The sequence below is a fragment of the Lissotriton vulgaris genome, chromosome 3_1 (assembly GCF_964263255.1).
Source record: "Lissotriton vulgaris chromosome 3_1, aLisVul1.2, whole genome shotgun sequence".
NCBI classification, from domain to species: domain Eukaryota; kingdom Metazoa; phylum Chordata; class Amphibia; order Caudata; family Salamandridae; genus Lissotriton; species Lissotriton vulgaris.
In genome coordinates, this window is record NC_141689.1 from 703324866 (window position 1) to 703346556 (window position 21691).

General features: G+C 45.3%; 1 protein-coding gene across 1 annotated transcript in view; it reads left to right on the forward strand.

The window, feature by feature from the left end:
* The window catches only part of MAN2A1 (mannosidase alpha class 2A member 1), a 1326430-nt gene that overhangs the window by 823913 nt on the left and 480826 nt on the right, over positions 1–21691 (forward strand). The window lies entirely within an intron of this gene.

The following is a 21691-nucleotide window of genomic DNA, read 5'->3' on the forward strand; positions in this document are numbered from 1 at the left end:
ATTGTTTTAAGTTTCAAGTTTAGTAATACTTTATTTAGACATTAAATCCCGCCAAAGTGAGAACAGCATAAAATAATTAAGCTTAAAATTAATACAATACATAAAAAGGCGTACAAACTCCAAAGTTCAAGCAAGTCTTGAATAGGTTTTAGCCAGAGGTAAGGATTGACATAGTTATTGTAACCTAATGTCTAACTGAATGCCTAGCTGTTTTAGCAGTAGTCATAAAAAGGAGTAAAAGACTTCATGACTGACAATAACAATTCATAAATGAATTTGAGTGGTAAATGGGGACGAGATGTATATATATGTCTGACAAAATACCCAGCTATATTAGCGACCTGCATAAAAAAGCATAAAGACTCCATGAATGGCACAGTCAATTCATTCAAATAGGGTGAAACATGGCAGTGTATACGGGTGCAACAGTTTGCAAAGAGCAAATGTAATGTACATGTCAAGGTATTTGTAGAGTGCACTGCCACCAGGCGGTTTCCTGGCGCTATTACTCGTACCGCTGTGGAACCCTTCCTGGCTTTCCCTGTGAAGTGTCTACTCCTGGGGACCCCCAGGGTGAAGCCAGGCATCCTAGCGCTGTTGGGGCCGATGTGGAGGTTAAGCAAGCTATTGCCCAGAGTTGCAGCGTGGGGCCCATGATTCGAATAGGCACCGAGGCGAGAATTGTCAGGTCCGAGGAAATTGAACCCTGGTTCCGGGCCAGAGCTCTGCATCAGGGTCTGCCGCTCTAACCATTGAGCCACACTCCTCCACAGAGCAGCCGGTTGTGTCCTGTATGCTCAACCCTGCGCAAGTGCCTGCTACTTTTGCCATACCCCATAATGCATGGGATTTATGTTATTGTTACACCACGTATCGGAGCTAGGCCAGTTTATAAAGTGACGAGTGCTATAGATGATTTGGGCTGTGTTTATTGGGAGTAGGACTGTCCGTGATCTTTGTCTGCCACAGAGTTCGGTTAAAAATTCCTACTTTTAGGGCAAAAAAATAAATTAATACTGAATTAATTAAGAACCAGGAGTTACTGGAGTCAAAAAACGCAGTGTGCTAAAATCTAAATAAGCCAAGCCATTTCTATAGCAGCGTTTCAGAACATAAGTGTTGGAGCCCAAGTCGACCGCCAGGTTGGTGGGATGTGACAAAGAGGTGTGATAGGTGAGATTCAATACAGAGTCAACAGGAAGTACGGGCTAAAACAGCTTCATATTGGCTAAATTCACCGAGCAGCCTGCCCACAGTGCCCTTCACTAACAAGAACAGGAACGTTTTATCCCCATGCTCATAGAGCAAATTCATTACAAACAGATTCTGGAAATAATGTCCTATGGTCCTAAAAATGTCGCAGTGAGTCTAGATTTCTTTTTTTATCTTTTAATTCTTTATTAGTTATTATGCAAACAAAATACAATTTTAAAGACAATAACATTAACCACACAATTGTAGGGAATAGATAAACAAGTTCATTAAAACTTGCATATTATATTATTATGTCGTTTAGATATTTGAGAAAGAGCAAGTTCATTTTAGTACATGCTAAGAGGGAAAGGTAGGAGGGGAGGTAAGAAGAGGAGATACATCTTAAACTTTTAAGATATATGTGAAATACTTGAACTAGTCTTAGTCAAGCGAATTAGACAGTACATTCAATAAACTAAAATATTACTGTAAAAGGAGTTAAAAATATACAAATATATAAATATATAAGCATTATATAAGAATGGAAAAAGGCATTATATTATACATCTGGAAGGGGAAAGTGCCTTAAACTATGAGGTATATAATAAATAGAATACGAGAGGATCAATGTAAACCAAAGCTGATGTAAACATATAAGGGAAAGATAATGGAATGGACAGTCTCCTAATCATGTAAATAGATGTGAAAGCACAAGGGAGAAACTGGTGGTGATGGGGGGTGATTTTAAGAGTACGAAACCCCTGCTCTCATTCATGTCTGTATGTTAAAAGAGGTAATGGGTGACATGATTACATTGAGTGTGCTGGAATGATCCCTGTGGGGTTATCAGTACACTTTTCTATAGAGCCACCTTCTGTGTGCACAGGAAAGGAGCCCAAACTTTCAGAAATAAACCCATCTGGTCTTGAAGATTATAAATGACTCACTCATGAGAAGCTGTGTGTATCATAGCTACTAACCAAGCCTCTTGTTACGGTGCTGTCGGTGATTTCCATTGCCGTAATATACATATTTTGGTTGTGGCTAGTGCTGTATGTGTAAGACGGCATTGTTGCTTTGAAAGTCCAAGGGATTCTTGTAGATCATGCAGGAGAATGGTAGCAGTGTGAGTGGAAGATGTTAATGTATTGTATTATGTAAAACCTGGCCTACATAAGTCAAAAACAATTGAACCATCGGGCAATTGCATATAATATGGGTTATGTCACAACCAATGGCATTAAATCTCCAGCAGTTTGGTGTGTAGAAGCAGTCCTGCTTTGTGCAGTTTTACCGGTGTCCAATGCCAGTCGTGAAGAATTTTACATTGACAACATTTCAGTCTAGCCTCTCGGGCACCCCTATCTAAATTTTCTTCACCCACTACTCATCTTCATAAGAAACCAATAGACGGTTTTGCCATCTAGTTTGAAGATCATTTGATAAAGGCTGTGAAAATAGAAGCAATAAGATCACTTTGTATAAGCCAAATGTAACTCCCTTATGTTTCCCCCAAGTGTGCAGATACGACACTACTGGTGAGGCTTGTAGTAACCAGGGGCGTGGACCTACACTTTTATTCAGGCAGTTACGAAGTTGTGTGGAGTTTCCAGCTTGCTGTATCGGGAGAAAAAACTCTTATCTTAGTTGTGCAAAAGATTTAAGATCACCATTGTAGACAAGCTGATCTAAAGTGAGGATGCCTTCAGTTTTCCACTTGGGCAAAGATAATGTTATTCCCTCAATGCGTATACCCTTGTTATCCCACACAGGGGCTTTCTCATGTGTTCATGGATTGCAACCCAACAGGCGGTGTGCCCTTTGCTAATTTTTACACATTGCAGTCCGTAACAGATTTGCAGGGTCAAAACGACTTGTTCCTGTGCCATATAAGACTGAGAGACCCATTTCTGTAGGCAATAGGTATCTATCTATATGTACCCATTGTGGCGTATTAGAGGTTCCCATTGACATATGTACCACTTGGGATAATTGTTACGCAAGTGAGAAATGCTCTATTGATGGGAGGCTCAGACTACCATTAGAGTGGTGTTCTTTCAGTTTTGTCACGGCGAAACAGGGTCTTGATGACCCCCATGCGAAGATTTAGGGCCAGATGAAGGTAAATCTTAAATACCGATTTCTTAATAGTAAATTTTACTGACTCGCTATTAAGAAATCGGTATTTCTTATGTAGGTAAAGATTCGGTAAAAAATACTGAATCCTTAATATTCCTTATTACCGAATCGGTAATTGAGATTCGGTAATAAGGAATACCTACCCATACATTTCTATGGGCTTGGAGGCCCATAGGAATGAATGTGAAGACATTCACAATTAGCTATTTGGTATTACCAAATTGCTAATAGCGGGAGCACTGTCAAGGGTGCCAGGGTGTCAAAAGGACACCCTGTTGCACCCTGAAATGTGCATGGCTCAATGGTTAGAGCGACAGACCCTGATGCAGAAATCTGGCCCGGGACCAGGGTTCAATTCCCGACGCGGCATGGTCTTGGGTCAAAAAGTCTGCGGGCTCGATAATTCTCGTCTCGGTGCCTACTCTAACCATGGGTTCCACTCTGCAACTCTGGGCAATAGCTTGCTTAATCTCCACAACTGCCCCTTCAGCGCCAGGGATGACTGGCTTCACCTTGGGGTTGCCCATGGTTAGAGTAGGCACCGAGACGAGAATTATCGAGCCCGCAGACTTTTTGACCCAAGACCCTGCCGCGTCGGGAATTGAACCCTGGTCCCGGGGAAAGCCAGGAAGTGTTCCCCAGCGGTATACAGCGCCAGGACACTCCGAGATGGAGTCACAGTGCGCTTTACAAGTATACACATTTAAATTTTGCATGTGGCGCACATACATGCCCTAAGGGCATGAATGTGTGCCACATGGCACTTAACAAAAAACAAAAAAAGTGATTTTTTTAAAGTAAATCGGTAATTACCACCAACTTGAAGTTGGTGGTAATTACTGATTTCTTGATGCTCAAAAGCACTCTTTAATGTGCTTCCTACATTGCATTTAAGGAATCGGTATTACCGATTCCTTAAATGCAAGAGCAATAAGGAATCAGTATTTACCGATCCCTTATTTACAGATTACTTACCTACATTAGGAATGGCTAAATACCAGTCGGTAACGCTGAGATTTACCGAATGTTGACGTTACCGACCGGTATTTAGCCACCTACATCTGGCCTTTATCTTAGAATAAATGAGGCGTAATGTGGACAAGGGGATCTGAAGAGGAAGCATTTCAAGGGTGTATATGAAACGATGTATATGTAACCATTCTCACAGCTTGTACCCTCCCTCACATGGATAACCCCAACTCCCTTCACTTTTCAAAGTCACGTTGCAACTGAATGAGTAAAGGGCTTAGATTATCTGTAACCATTCCTTCTGTCCCCTTATTCACTAACATACCAAGGCATTTTAGATGTGAAGATTGCCAATTGAAGGAGTATCCCTGTACAGCTGCTTTTGTGGTTCCATCTGATATGGGCAATGCTTCACTTTTGTGCCAATTTATTTTGTATCCAGAAAAGTTAGAAAAATCAAAGCCGTAGGAAGGAAATTGTAAGGGTGACAACTCAAACAGAAAAAAAAATGTCTTTGAGGGCAGATATGTAGTTTTCTTATAATCTCACTGCATTGTGATTCTGAGAGGCTGTCTGGATTTCATCTGTACCAAATTGAAAATTGCAGATGTTTGTTTCATGTTCCGTGAGAGGACCTCAGAAAAATGGCTTCAGTTCACCTCTGCTTGCTTGTTGATGAAAAATATATTTATTGTGTTGTTAAGTCCTTGTCTTAAGATTCCTTTAGAGAAATCTTTCCTGAGCTGAAAATGCATAGCTTAGAACCTTGGACACTCTTGTAGTGTCTATGTGTTTGATCTTGATAGATTGTTTCCATAGGATCAGTGATATTAACATCCCCTGCTAAGGTTCAATAAGATGTTACGATACATTGAAACAATTCAACCATTCTTATTGAATGTTTTTATGAGTATTGAGAATTTCACCACCATGTTCTATTCATCAGTTGATGATTCTTTGTATAATAATGTTTTTTCATCTCTGAAATGTCATACTGTTGATTAGTGGCATGCCAAGTTCATTATATTGAATATTTGAAGCTATGTACCTCGTGTATCTTGGATATTTAAACCCTAAGTAAGCGAAAAATTAATTATTAATCTCGTGAGTCTCGTGGACTGGAGCTGCAGTGTAATTGTGCCCTTCCCTACTGACATTAGTCACTTTGTTTAGCCCTACAGAAAAGATGATTAAGCTTTTTGAAGTGTGTAAACTGATAGCTCTAAAAACTAATTGTTTATGATTTTATATTGAATAGTTACTGTGATGGACATCATATGTCTTAGATGATCTGATAGAGACATCTAGCCACAAATTCCTTATCTTAGAATTCTACCCAGCCGCCAGACGGGATCCTAATTTGTTTTTCAGCAGAACCTCTACGCGTCATATGAGGGCGTTGTACGACTCCGTATCTACATCTACTCGATGTGCTGTCGATGGAGTCCATATAAGTCCTTCCCCAACGTGTTAATGCCCGTTTCCTCTTTTCCGCGCTAGAACACAGATCCGAGAAGCAGTTCCTCTGCCCGTTTGGTGGCCTTCTACAACATTTTTTTGTCTGTAACAGTGTGGCTTTTTTCTATGTCTATGTCTTCTGGTTTTAAACCTTGTGAGTCTTGTGCTCGACAGATGTCGGGCACGGACTCTCATTCTGTCTGTATGTGGTGCTTGGGTGAGCACCATGACTCCAAGGAGTGCGATGTCTGTCAATAAATGAAGCCGAAGGTGTTGCAGGAGCGACACATGAAGCTCCTGACAGTGCACTTGTCGAAATCTTCTTAATCTTGCAGATTCAGTCTTCTGCTCTATCAACGTTCCCTTCACAGAGCCGGTCCCGTAGACATCGCTCATTGTCGATGTCCAGCTGTAGGTTGCGTCACAATTGGTCGAAGTCGCTGCATCTCCATTCTTCATTGTCTCACGGCATGGTTTCCCATGGCTCCTCACACTCTCAAGCTGAGGACCCCGTGCAAGAGTTTCTCCTGTGCCTCCCTGGGTTTCCTGTATCCAGGGCAACTTTTGCCCAGATAAGAGATTATTATTGTGCTCTCCCTGCCATCTTCGGGTCTTCACCTTCCCCCAAGCGCCTTGGGGCCCTAAAGAGGATGAAGTGCTTTGACTGTGCCTGCGTCGGCAGATTCGTCCTCGGCGGCAGATGGGCATTTATGCACATCGACGCCGATGCACAGCCCTTCGGGGTTCACACCTTCAGCACCGTTCAACTCGACTTGGCTTCGGGGCTCGCTTCTGCAGTGGCGATCAACTCCGACTTTGCGCCGCATGCAAAACCCTTCGAGGCTTGCTCCTAAGACGTCGGCCTCCCCTCCCCTCATTCTGTATACGGCGCCATCAGAGGCCCTCCCACTACTTCTCCTGTTGTTGGTACGACGCCGATCGACGTTGGGTGCAGAGACAATGCATCAGGGTTCAGTTCAACAATTTTTGCAAGAAAATGAGTAAGGTGTTGGGCTTGTGCAGCCAGTGCATGCGGATCCGCCAATGGCGGATAGTTGGAGTGCTGGTATGGGTGAAGCAAGTGGGTTAGAGTATTCCCCTGCTTCGGGCCTTCTTTCTCCTCCTGGTCTGGCCACGGAGGACATCTCTTTTTTGGCTGACATTTTGGAAAGGGCAGCTGTAGTTTTAGAGTTACCTCTTCCTTCGGTGGCAAAGTCTATGGACACCCTCATTGGAATTCTTCACCTGGGCCAATCAGGTGTGGAGCTGGTATTGCCCTTTTGTGAGGTGCTGCATGATGATTTGTTAGGGGCCTGGTCTAAGCCTGATACTGGTGCTCCTTTGGACTGTTTTATTGCCCATAAGCCATGTCTTACCCCCACCAACGTGGATTGTCTCCTCAGCTACCCTACACAGTACAGTTTAGTGGTGCAGGTCGCTCCCGCTTCTCGTGATTTGGATTGTCTGCCTCATACTCAGCTTGACCGAGATCCTTGGAGCCAGGACTCTTGTGGAAAGCATATTTTCTCTTCTACCAGTGTTGCTTTATGTTCCATTAACACATCTTGCTTCCTCTGTAGTTTTTCTCATGCCTAATGGGATTCATTGTGTAGCCAACGGTTTTATATTTCCAAACAAATGTATTATTTTTTATAATCAGTTTGCATTACTCCGTTGGAGGTATGATATCAAAAGAACTTTCTATCTAAACAGTCAGTTCAAAAACATGCAAGAATATGTACAATATATACAAATGAACAGACTTTGTTGCCAGACGCGTCTAATAACAGACTCCTTTTCCCGAGGGCTCGAACGGTACGCGGCAGATTGACTCCCGCCCCTCTGCCCGGATCTTTCCGCGGCTTGGCCGTTTCCCTACGAGCTCAACCCGGGTTCAGCCTTCTCAAAAAAATTACACTGTCATAAAGAAAACGAACATGCTAGCCGTTTCCTGAACAGCGCACCATGACCTGGGTGCTCGGTATCCAGACACTCCTGATACCACTACAGAATACTCACTTGATGCCCAACTTCCATTCCTCATGCAGCTTCTGTGCTGTTTGACAAGGCAAATGCTTAACCAGTCCCTGTCCTGAGGAGAACCTACACTTATGGCGGTTCGAACCGCATTGGCCCCCAGCCTGTGTCAAGAAAGAAGGGTGCAGTTAGGGATTAACTAACACCACTTGTGTGGGCCCTTTCTGTCAATCTATAAAATTTCCTACCACAGGTGTTGTGAGACAGGCAGGCAAATCCATTCTTGATCCGCCTGTCCACTGGTTTTTCAGTCAAAGGACTGGTGCTCTTCACCTACAAATTGTTTTTTTCTGTAAAGACTGTTGATGTTGTAATTACTTTGCAATGTAATTTGTTTCAAAGGCTTTTGTCGGTGTCACCTAAATCTTGATTTCTCACCTTAAATGTCTGTTCATTTGTATATATTGTACATATTCTTGCATGTTTTTGAACTGACTGTTTAGATAGAAAGTTCTTTTGATGTCATACCTCCAACGGAGTAATGCAAACTGATTATAAAAAATAATAAATTTGTTTGGAAATATAAAACCGTTGGCTACGCAGTACGGTCTGGCTGTATGGACCTTGATTTCTCTTGAAACAACCCTGATCAGCTATGTTGTTCTGTTTTTCAATTGTTGAGATCCAGGCTGATTAGTAGTAGGATCCAATACCTTCATTTGTACACAGTAATGGGATTCATTGGCACAGCTGTTGCCATCCCTCCCGGATGCTAATCATAACGAACTGCCCAGTTGATTTCCAATTGCAAGAAGGCTGCAAAATTAATCATTCAGTGTGGGATTCGGTTAGCTGTGCTATGGCTTCTTCTGTGGCATTGCACCAGTGGGTTTGGCTTTGTACCTCTGGGTTTTCAGAAGCAGTTCAATCCACTTTAGTTGACATGCCGTTTGATGGCCCCCATTTATTTGACGCCCATGCTGATGCTGCTTTGCGTAATTTTCAAGACAGTCGTAGTAGTGCAGACACTCTGCTCAGTTTCCCTTCTCTCAACCTTGTTGCAGGGATTCTGCTCATGCATATAACTATGCACAGGAACCCAGGACCTCAGTGAATTGTGGTGTACCAAAAAACTCACCTCAGTACCCAGAACACCTGTCCGACTAGCATCAGTGTCTCATTAGCTCTCCATACTACAGCGAAGCTACCAATGATGCGACAACCCAGAACAAGCGACTTTGGGTACTCTCATGAATGGTAGGAAGCAGGAACACTCTTTCGTTATTATTCTCATACCAGTGCACAACGTGAGTAATCAGAGACACGTAAAAGTTTAAAATGTTTATTTTTAACTACGTGCTCTAAGATGCAGAATTTTGACTCACATAAGCAGGCATATGATCAGCATGGTTACAATTCCATAAAACACAAAGGGAGAAATCATGTTACAATGATGGTGAAAACAGGTTGTATAGTACCTTTTGAACCACCCTCCCCTGCTAGGAACCAGGTTTTATAATAATAGAAGGTCTCTTAAGCTTAAATGGGGAACCCCATACCTCCAAGATCAGCATAGGTGAATCACATCTCAGGATCAGCAAAGCTCTCTGTTACTGGAAAGTTTTTTTCCAAGTGCCCGAATCATGCATGCAGTGCAATATTAAAAGCACTAGAATTTCAGTTGGTTGCAGCTGTGTGCGTGTTGTGTCTAGAGTGTGGGCCGATCAACCTGAAGCACAGCATACATTGTTATTATGACTTTGAAAACGCCTGCACGCAGTGTACAGACTAAGGTTGCGGTGTAAGTCTAGGGAGGTGAAAAACAGTGTTCTCATGTGAAGAAAATCCAGCAATTTAACTTACAACAACACTTGCATGTAGTGTCGTGTGCAGAAGCTGCAAAGTGGCAAAATGGCGTTTAAACTTCTAATACACTTATGCTAACATAGCAATGTGTGCAAGCAGAACCCTGTCTTCACTACAACCTTCAGTGTTATTCTACAGTTGAGTTCATGTTCAGCTTGTTATTCTGTGCTGTGTCACTGACTCCTATCTGTGTTTTATTACACTTTTTGAAGGGCCCCTATGTGGGTCGGCTCCGTATAGCAAGTCACCTGGAGGGGGAGAGGGGGGGTGGTCCTGCTTCTGCAGGTCTTATCCTTCTTGGTATTTACACTGTTGATGACAGATTATCTTTCTTTTTTCTTATGTGGGTCTACTAACTATTGAGTAGGTTGTTCTGTTTTCTCTGCTGAAAAGCTCTTCACTAAAGATATCTTTTTTCGATGGTATTTCTTTCACAAACAAAATAATTTAAAGTGATACCTGCTCTTAGGGGCACTTGCTGTAGATTATTGTCATTATTTTTGCTAATTTGCTATCCTTTATGGGATCCTGTGGCTTGTTTTCCTCTTGGGGAAGGTTGTGTACAGTTTCTTGGGATGCCACTACTGGTGCATCGCTGGTCTCTTCTGATTTCCTCAGGGAGCACCCTTTATGGTAAAGGATTTGCCACTGGAGCAGTGGAATGTCTGGTAGGGTCTCTACTCGGCAATCCACGTTAGGGGCCTGACCAGTGATTTCCATTGGGACATCTTTTTTTCTGGTGTCCCCATTTTCTTTCTGAAACCTTTCTCTCCTTTCTTCACAGGTTACGGCGTGTTATTTCCTCTACACTGTCTTCATCTGCTGATCTCCTTTATTGGTGGTCTATTCCACATTCTTTATCTGTGTGGTCGTGAATGAGAGTCTCAGATTCTCTATCTCTCTCTCTTTTATGACCAGCCTCTTGTCTTTGTTCGGACTCTTGTTGTCAGGGCCTGGGTAAAATTGTTGCATATATGCGATGTCGTTTTCCTTGCTGCCTCTATTTTGCATGGTATCAAGGTGTTTACATGTCTCTTCTCTCACCATGCTCCTTCTGTAGGTTACTGGCTTCATCGATCTGAATATGGACTTTTACTGCTTGTGCTAACCAATGGTTCCGTCTCTGGGCTTCTTTTTTGGTTGTTCTTTCACAGACAGTTCTTTTTGGTTATGCTACATGATGTCAGATAGCCTTGTCTTCAGGAATCTATTATTGCCACCAGTGTCACTTTCGGGATTCCTTTCTTCGCCAGGTGATTTGGTCCTACTTTGTGTTGATTTTCGCTTTTTTATTTTGATTGCAGTTGCTTCAACTCTTTGGATGCACTGCATTTGGCATATTATGCACAGTACTTAGTGTCCTGGCACTTGTTTTTCCTTCATTCAGGGGTTACAATATTCCCTTCTCTTTCCTTCAGTTTTGATGATTCTTGCATTTTATGGAACTGCTGTACCTCTAATAAATATATATATTGTTTTTATTTCACTTGCCTCTCCTTTCGATTGTCTTCTTCATTATTCGCTCAAAATGTTGGACCTTATGCTTTATGCAGCTTCTTTTCTCAATTTACTGTTTTTTTAACTTTTTCATTGGCTTCTGCTTTGTATGATAGCCTTCACCGTTCGTCAGTCTCGGCCTTCCAGTACTTGGCTTTTACTCACTTTATCCTATTTTAGGCATAGTTCACCCTTATATTCATTATCACAAGGTTCCTTTTTCTGTTGCTTTCTTTCAGAATGTGGCTCTTACCAGCCTTTTTCAGGCTAATAATTGGCTATCATGAATTTGTAAGGCTTTGTCTGTTTTTATTTTGTTAAGGGGTGTCATTCCCTCTCTCTCGCTTTTCTTCTATATCTTGGTATTATGTTGCTCACCATACTACTTATGTTCATGAACGTCTGGGTAGCGCTGCTTTCGTTCTTTCATCTACATACTTTTATATACCACAGTATTATCTACTATCGGTATGGCAATGCTATATGGACTTGCGTATGTCTTAGGTATAGTTATATATATCTTTATCCCTACATTTATTTATCTATATGTCTTTTCATAGCACAGCCTCTGTGTGACCTTTTGGAGATAGTTTTCAAAATCGTTTTTTATGCATTGCTTTCTTCTCCGCTGCTCTGTGGTTCTCCCTTGGATGTTTGCAGTGGTGTTGCTGTCTGGAGTTCTCCCAGGACAAGACTTGTTTTTTTTTCGTCCTCCCTGATTTGTACTTCCTCTACTGTCAATGTGTTCGAGATTTCTTCTCAGTGTTTTCACACAAGATAGTCTCAATAGCTGTTGGTATGCAGAGCTTTGCTCTGTTATGGTTCCTTTGGCCCTGATCTTCTGGCCTTCAGCTATTCATGATTTCATTTCCCACCGTGGGTCTGGGTAATATGTTGAATCATATTAATCTAAAAGATATGCGTTAGTGATAGATTCCTTACCTTAGAATATCCCCAAGCGGCAGACTGCACGGAAAGTTTTTTTGTCAGCAGTACCCCTGCGCGTTGGTAGGCATTGTCATACGGCTCCGCGTACGCCTCTGGCGTCGTAGTCGCTGAGATGACGTCACTGGAGCTACTTAGACGTTCCCATGCACGCTGATGTCTGTTCTGTTCTTTCTTTTTCCGCACCAGCAAGCGCAGATCCGTAGAGAGCGGTACCCTCAGTCATTTTTTGACTGAGTTTTTTGGGACGTTTGTCTCTGTTTTCAAGTAATTTATATATCTACAGGTTCATAGGAATGCCCGGTTTCAAGTCTTGAGCGGCTTGTTCCTGCACAATGTCGGTGATGGACCCGCACCATGAGTGTCTATACTGCCTGAGGCGCAACGACAACTCAGAATCGTGTCCCCACTTCCGGGCCATGGCTCAGAAAACTTTGCGGGAGCGGTCCCGAAAGTGTCTGGAGGCTCTGGATTCGGTTCCGCGGTCCCGGTCTAGAGGGAGGTCGAGGGACTGGGTGCGGGGTCATCACCATCACTCGAAGTCTTCGCTTTCGGAGTCAGGTAAGGCGAAGCATAAAAAGTCAAAGAAGCATCGTCCCTCTTCACCTTCCCCTAGCCGGTTACGCAAAGCAGCTAAGGGGGCAGGTGGCGCCACCCCTGCGGCTCAAGTGGAGCCTACGCAGTTACAGATAGCCTACTTGCCCTTTCCGGGTCCATCGGCGACTCCGCCCCATCTGCAGTTCCTGTTAGCCATGGCACGTGTTGTTGGACCGTTAGGCCCTGCCGGTGCACCTTCGGGCCCCGAGGGCCAGGCTGGGGGTCCTCATTCTACGACGTCGCCGGCCCTGGCCCCGACGTTTGTCGAGTACTCCGGCGTCGACGCCGAGGGACCTCCGTGGATCCAGTCCTGGATCCCCGTCCATGACAATTGGCCCTGTGCGACCTCCACCGGCATCGACAGCTCCGATGCAGGCCGCAAACCCAGCTGACGCCGTCCCCGGCTCTCTCCTCGGCGTGGGACAGGTGCCGAAAGGGAGGACTGGGAGGGGTCTGAGGACCCTCTTGCAGCCCAATACGAGATAGACCAGGACTGGGATGAGGATCCGGGGGATACAGGTGACCAGGATTATGCTCTGGAACCTGGCGCACTATCTCCTTCTACCATGGCTACAGAGGAGGATGGATCATATTATATGGTGTTGCATAGGGCAACCGAGGCTCTCCACCTCGAACTCCCTACTGTGGCCGTCAGGACTAATCTCCTGACAGAGGTGCTTTGGCCAGCTTCTGTTACTGCGGAGCCGCTGCTGCCCCTTAGGAATGCACTCTCAGGCTTTCTTTTGGGCACCTGGTCCAGGCCCAACACAGGTGCTCCTGTGGACAGGAACGTGGCCCAACACCATCTCCCGGCCCAGAGTGACCCTGTTTTCCTCTCCCAACACCCCAATCCCTGAGAGTCTAGTTGTCCAAGCCTCTGCGTCCCCAAGCGCATTCCCTTCCGCACCTCCGGACAGGGAATCCAAAAAACTGGAGCAATTTGGGAAGAAGATTTTCTCTTCCGCCAGTTCAGGCCTGCAGTCTGTGAACACTGCATGTCTCTTGGGCTGTTACTCCCATTCGGTTGCTCAAGTGCTGCCTCAGTGTCCGGTGGAGGCTTGGACACTTCTTTCCCAAGCTATTGCTGAGGGGAGAGACGCAGCCAAGTTCACCATCCGTTGTGGTCTTGACACTCCTGACTCGCTGGGCAGGGCGATTTCAACTACAGTGGCGCTACACCTTCACGCCTTGCTGAGGACGACTGGCTTTTCTGGGGATGTCCAGAACACGTTGATGGACATGCCCTTTGATGGCACTCGGCTGTTCAGCGATAAAGCAGACTGCGCGTTGGAACGTTTTAAGGACTTGCAGGCTATGGCCAAGTCCTTGGGCCTTTCGGTCACACGCACTCCTTCTGCTTCTGCTTTTCGCTCCTTTGGTGGCCAAGGAAGCGGCGCCCAAGCACTGTTGTTTCAAAGCCACATGCCTGCGCAGCAACAGTCTTGATGCAGCCACGGACGTGGGACCCGCAGAGGCGGGTCACGGGGCCAGTGTGTGGGTCAGTCCACCACCACCCCTGCAGCCGCAGCCTCCAAACCTTCCTAGTCCGGTGTTTCAGGCCCACCAGACGCCTGTGGTTGGCAGGATTCGCCATCACCTCCACCACTGGCGTACGATCTCATCGGACAGGTGGGGTCTGCAACTGGCCTAAAGGAGCTACCCTGTTGTAAATGAATCTAGGACCCTAGTGTAATTTTCCAGATTCATGCCCTTATATAGGTATAAATTACCCGATCCTTATATAGGCATAGAAATCATTACCATCTTTAAACTGAGCCTATGCAGCCCAAATACGGCATGGCTACTTCCACTAAGTTCCGAGAATCAACAACGATTTCTTAGAGAAACCCGCCTTCAGCAGCTAGGGACTTCCCCTCACCTGAATACTAATTTATCTAGGAAATCATGGAGTTTTCACAGAACTGGGCCTTTGAGTGACGTTAAGAAGTCCAATTATACGTCAAACTCGGCACCTTCAAAGTATAAATATGCCTACATTTGCCCAGACAAACACACAGTGGTTTGGAGCAGATCGACTAACTACTTGCCCAACGCCCTGCAGCAGCAAGTGCCGAAGGAAGCCGACCCTCCAGCTGATGCACTGAGAGACGCTGTCCTTTCTCCTGCTGAGAAATCCAGCTCCAGTGTTTCCAGGCTACCCTTGCAGGTTGCTGGGAAATCGAGTCCTGAGAGAGAGATACAAGACCTCCTTCATTTTAAAACCAAGGTACGGAGCTGATTAGACCCTTAGAGAATTCTTGGATAGATCCTTGGCTGAGAAATACCAAACTTAAGCTACTCCTCACTTACTTCTTCCCTTGTACTAGACTTAGGTTAGGTACACTGGGGTAGGCGTATTTTAGAAGCACCAGTTGAGTACATTTAGTTATTATTTTATTACTGTATGTATTTTATAAGTTTTAGGCAACTTATGGCTTAGAAACAATATCATGCTTTTACAGTACTACTTTATAATACTTTTCGTATTATATGCCCTGTACTATATAACCAGTATTACGATTGTAGCAGTACATTTCTTATGCTTGAGAAAGAAGGCTGTTCAATAAATACTTTTTATTGAAAACGCCTGTCTCTCTATTTTTTCAGCACCTCTGGTGAAACGAAGCATGCATGATTGACTGAGTAAAATAGTTATCTATTGTTTCCTCGACTCTAGAGATACGTTTCTTATCCTGGGGAAACAAAGTTGTCATGTTTATGCGGTGTCAGAAACGAATCCCTTCTTGTTTATTCGAGAAAGTTTCTAGTGACCTCTGAGCTAGCTGTCACTCACAATTAAGTTTAATATATACGATAGAGACCTTGTCGACCTCAGTCCTACGTCTAATCTATAGTATATGTTATTCCAATGCGCAGAGCCTATTGGGAGTATAGGAACTACACTACAACCCCCTCCCCTTCGAGTCTACCTTCATCCCAGCCATGCAACCACAGTACCACCGCATGTCAGGGGATCACTTGACACTTCTCCAGCAGGAAGTTATGGCCCTCTTGGCCAAAAGGGCCATGAATCGCGTTCTGCTGCCAGAAGTAGGTTGTGGTTGTTACTCCCACTACTTCTTGGTTCCAAAGAAGGACAAAGGCCTGCGTCCTATCTTGGACCTTCGGAATGTCAATGGCTTCCTCCTGAAGGAGAGGTTCAAGATGTTCACACTTGTCAGGTCTTGTCTGCCCTCGACCCCCAAGACTGATTGGTAGCGTTGGACCTGCAGGATGCCTATTTTCATATCCCCGTCCTGCCGGCCCACTGACGTTACCTGCGAATCATGGTAGGGCAGGAGCATTTTCAGTTCACCATGCTCCCCTTTGGCCTTGCAAGCGCCCCTCGGGTGCTCACAAAAGTGATGACGGTGGTCGCAGCTCATCAGCGCAGATTAGGGGTTTCAGTCTTCCCCTATCTCGACGACTGGTTGTTGAAGGCGGGCTCAACCCAAACAGTTGTTTCCCACCTCCAGACTATGGGTGACCTCCTGCATTTGCTGGGGTTCTCCATCAACGTCCTGAAGTCGCACCTGATTCCCTCTCAGAAGCTCCTCTTCATTGGAGCGGTTCTGGACAAGGCGCAGTTTCTGATCTATCCTCCCGAACAGCAAGTCCAGGACATTGGGCTATGATTCCGATCTTTCAGCCCTTGCCCCAAGTTTCGGTCAGGACGACCTTGAGGCTGCTGGCCCTCATGGCCTTCTGCATCCTGCTCACCAACCATGCCAGTTGGCACATGCGGGCTCTGCAGTGGGACCTCAAGTTCCAGTGGGTGCTGCATCAGGGGAACCTGTCCTACTATGTCCAGATCTCGGAGGGCACTGCACAACAATTGCAGTAGTGGCTCACAAATCATCATTGGTTCAGCAGCAGATCCCGCTCCCTTCCCCAACCGGAGCACACAGTGGTGATGGATGCGTTCCTCCTGGGATGGGTTGCCACATGGGAGAGGCGGAAATCAGAGACCTCTGGTCTCCGGCGGAGTCCCGGCTCCATATCAGCCTTCTGGAGCTTTGGGCGATCCTTCTTGCACTAAAGGCCTTCCTTCCCTCTGTCAAGGGGAAAGTGGTACAGGTGTTCAGACAACACCACCGCCATGTGGTATTGCAACAAACAGGGCGGGGTGGGTTCAGGGACCCTATGTCAGGAGTCTCTGCTCCTCTGTACTTGGCTGGAACGTCAAGGCATTTCTTTGACGGTTCAACACCTGGCAGGTTCTTTGAACTCCAGGGCGGACGTGCTCAACCGCTGGTGCATGATGGCATCTTCACTCAGAGGTAGTGCAAGGTCTCTTTCAACAGTGGGGAGAGCCTTGGTTAGATCTGTTAGCCACGAAGAGAACGTGCAATGGCAGCTGTTCTCCGGGTTGGAATTTCCAAGGCGGTACTTGCTCGGGAACGCTTTTTCGTGGCGAGTGGTGCTGCGGTCTATTGTACGCCTTTCCGCCTATACCACTTCTAGCAAGAGTGCTGAAGATCAGGCGGAACCGGGCCCAAGTCATTCTTGTGGCACAAGACTGCTCGAAGGGCTTGGTATCCTGAGCTACTCAGTATGTGCGTGGATCCCCCGATCCGACTGCCTCTTCGGGAGGATCTCCTGTCGCAGCAGCAGGGGACGGTCCTCCACCCGAACCTGTCTAGCCTCCACCTACATGCGTGGAGATTAAGCGGTGACAGTTGATTCTGTTTAACTTACCTCCTGAAATCTGTCAGGCAGCCAGGCGTCCCTCCACTAAATCTGTATATGCCTGCAGGTGGAACAAATTTGTGGCATGGTGCACTGCAAAGGCTGTGGATCCTCTTTCTGTTGCTCTTTCAGTAGTCGTTTTGTATCTTCTTTCTTTTGCGCTGGCAGGGCTCTTCTCAGGACACTATCAAGGGCAACCTTTCTGCGATTTCGGCCTTTCTCAGTCTCCCTGATCAGCCCTCTCTTTTCAAGTACCCTGTTGTTAATAGATTACTCAAAGGCATTACTCACCCTTTCCCTCCTATTCCGTTTGTAATGCCACAGTGGGACTTGAATCTGGTACTTACTTTTTTAATGTGCGCTCCCTTTGAGCCGCTCCACAACTGTCCTCTTCATTTGTTGACTTTAAAGACTGCTTTCCTGGTTGCTATCACCTCCACTAGACGTGTGAGTAAGCTCCAGGCTCTTTCTTGAAAGTCTCCTTTTCTGTCCGTCCATCCGGACAAGGTTGTACTTCGCACTTGTCCTTCTTTCTTGCCAAAAGTAGTCGCTGCTTTTCACATTGGGCAGACCATCACCTTGCCCACTTTCTTTCCGCCTCCGCACCCTTCCAGAGAGGAAGAGAGGCTCCACCTTCTGGACCCAAAACTTGCACTCTCTTTCTATCTGAACCGCATACAACAGTTCCGGGTGGATGACCAGCTCTTTGTTGGCTACGTGGGCGCCAAGAAAGGCCGGGCTGTGCACAAGAGGACTATCTCCCGCTGGGTCGTCTTGTATAAAAACCTGTTATTCTCTGGCTACAAAAGAACCTCCGGTGGGGTTACGTGCCCATTCTACCAGGGTGACAGCATCTACTTCTGCATTGGGACATGGAGTCCCCCTGCAAGACATCAGTCAGGCAGCTACGTGGGCCTCGCTGCACACTGTTACCAAGCATTATTACCTTGACAGTCAAGTCCGGAGAGACGGCTTCTTTGGCCGTTCTGTTCTCTGTGACTTTCTGGTGTGATCTGTGTTTGCAGACCCACCTTCGGGGTTGGTATTACTGGGGTATCTGTTCTAAGGTAAGGAATCTATCACTAACGTGTCTCTTTCAGATGCACAAGTTACTTATTTGTGTAACAATATATCTGTAAGAGACACTAGTTAGTGATAGATTCCTTTCTGCCCCACCCATCCTCCCCGTTCTGCGAATTGATTTCTAGGGTTAAGGTCATCCCTTTCAGGGCCTAGTTTCAATGCACCAGTGATCAGTATCATGCATGGCTCTGCGTTCCTGGCGCGGATAGTCATATACAGAACTGACGTCAGCACGCGTGGGCTCGTCTAAGTAGCTCCAGCGAAGTCATCTCAGCGACTACGACGCCAGCGACGTACAGGGAGCCGTATGACGACGCATACCGATTGTCAGGGATACTGCTGACGAAAAAACTTTCCGGATCCAGTCTGAGTCCTGGGGATATTCTAAGGTAAGGAATCTATCACTAACTAATGTCTCTTACAGATATATTGTTACATAAGTAAGTAACTTGTAATGTACCTTTGGTAACGCATTTTCTGACTTAGTCTAGCTGCATATTCCTTACTGACCCACCCATTCTCCCTGTTCTGCAAACTGTTTTCTTCTTGCCTACAAGATCCGGTTCTTCAAATTATTATATAGTGACATTAGCACGTGGGGTGGATGGTTCATTATATAGTGCGTTACCACTTGTAGTGGTTAATTCAAAGATGTACCCATCTTTTTGCCACACTGTTTCCATATCCAATTTCTATGGTGGCTCTGCGTTTTGCCCAGAAATTAGTTGCTGAAGAAACTGATGTTCAGTACGTCGGGGAAGGACTTATATGGACTTCGTCAACATCACATCCAATAGACAATGTCGATACGAAGTCTCATGCACCCTCAACCTACACGCAGAGGTTATGCTGGAAAAAAAATCTGGATCCAATCTGGCACCCGGGGAGAATTAACTTGTCCTTTAAGCTCCCAAAAAGCAACAAATTACTTATTAGTTTTGCGAAACATGGGTTAACTTATCTTCTGTTACGACCATAGATTCCTTACGATACTATTGAACTCTTTTAAAGTCCACACTTTTATTGCCACCAGATTATTTCTTTAAAATGAACAATTTATTGAATAAAGAAAGCATTGAACAGCAACATTCAATCAAGGACTTGCTCATTATTAAAACTTCTACTCTGTCTTCTTGAATTCATTTCAGCAGTGTTAAGGAAAAGGCACTGTGACCTTGAGGTCTACTTGCTGGTTTGCTCCTCTTCTTATTGGGCTAACCCTCCTTATTTGTTTCCAAAATATATGGTCCTCAGTTATATCGGGTTGGGGCAGTGGCATAGTATTTGCTGCCTTTAGCCAAGTCTGGGTTACTCTATGGCTGTATTAGGGTTTATGTATTTGTTACACTGCCTACAGAAAGCTGCCTGGCCACTTCTGTTTTTTAAGGTGCCAGATGTCTAGAACAACTTTTAAGGGCTTAAGATTGTATCCACCATTTAGAAGCCTACTCCTATTTGGGAGCTCATTATTGTACTCTGAAGGCTTGTGAGATTGCAGTTTGAGGCAATGCACACATTTAAAATAAAGTTCTTACCCTGGCAATAACCTCTGCTAGCATGGTTAGTAAGATACATGCTCTCTCAGTCGATAAGCTGATTGCTACTTTCCATTGTGGCAAACTAGTCCTACGGCACCCATCCTGCTTTCTTTGCTCAACAGCATTTCAGATATCCATTTAAATCATACCATTTCTTCAACAGCTTTCTTTCAGAATCCACAACTTCTGCTAGAACAGCTCTTAGCAGTTTAGACAGCTTTTAAATATTATATCAAAGTGACAAAGTTTTCCAAAATGAATAGGCAGTTATTAGTGAGATATGCTATGGGCAATGCTGGCAAGCAGGTAAATAGGTAGGATGCCTCTTGAAGGACAGTGGAATTCATTGAGTTGTGTTGTTCAAAGCCCATCACTAATTGAGGTTCAGTCATAGTGCACTCCACAAAAAGGTACGGCCGCTACAGCTGCTTTTTTCTGGTATTTTTTTATTGTAGACAGTTGTAAGGCAGCCATATGGATGTCTGCGCATAGATTTGTGCACACCAATGTTTGTATGGAGTTGCATCTCTCAGGGATCTTTTTGTCTGATTGAAACATCATTTGTATTTTCCTCACCTCCCGGTTTGGCTCTCTTATCCAGTATTGGGGAATCTTTCATAGATTCAGATGCCTGAATGCTTCCCCGACGCCGAGGCGGGAGTCCCACTGTAATCATACATACAAAAGCAGTGCCTTAGTAGGAAACTGTAGTAGGCTGACAAGGCAATAGGCCCAAAAGGCCCAAAGCTTAGTAGCCTATCTACCTCATTGTATGAAAGGAACCGAAAAATAGTTCCAACCAATCAGATACCAGCACCCTCTAGAACCTTCCCAGCAGAGGCAGTTCTCCTCAGATTTTCACCGCACATTGTGTGAAAGGGAGTCTCCCTGAGTGCCTACTCAGTTTCTTCTTTTTCTCTTCAGGATGTCTGAAAATAAAGCTCTCTTCAAAGCTTGCAGCACCTGTGATCAAAAGAGGGTCCATGTAGATGATCAGCATAAAGACTGCATCTACTGTCTACATCCTAACCATATTGTTAAGGATTGTAGGATTTGTCGAACCTTCCCTGCCAAAACCATCAGGGACAAGGAGGCAAGGGTTCTTTTATGGCTCAAATCATCTTCTACAGATGAGGAGGACAGAGCCTTTACTTCCAGCAAAAGAGCCAGATCCAGGGACAGCTCTTCTCCTGAGAGGAGGAAACATCAAAATTCCTCTCATAGAGCTTCAGAACACACAAGGGGGTCGTCTTCTCCTCCTTCTGGATCACCTTTATCTCCGCCTTCAGAGTCTTCCAAATCTTCAGGTACAAAAACAGTGAGTAAAGCCCAGGACAAGACTCTTTCTCTGGTGTTTTCTCACACAGTTTCTGTGACCTCTTCTACTTCAAGCACTTCATCTACGGTCTCTACAAGAGCTATAACCTCTCCTATTGTGTCTTCAAAAATGTCTACTACAAAGAAGTCTTCTGGGACTAAGGAATCCTCTTCTGTCACTCCTTCACCTAAATCGCCGTAGACGACAGCGTCGACCTCAATCCCATCGACGACTGTTCCTTCATCTACAAAAGTCATTGACGGCGAAAACCCTATCGTCGACGAAGAGCCTATTGACGGCAGTCCCATCAACGAAGAGCCCGTCGAGGACAAGCCCGTCGACGAGGAGCCTGTCAACGACAGCCCCGTCGACGAAGAGTCCATCGACGGCAGCACCGCCGACGACGATTCTGTCGACAACG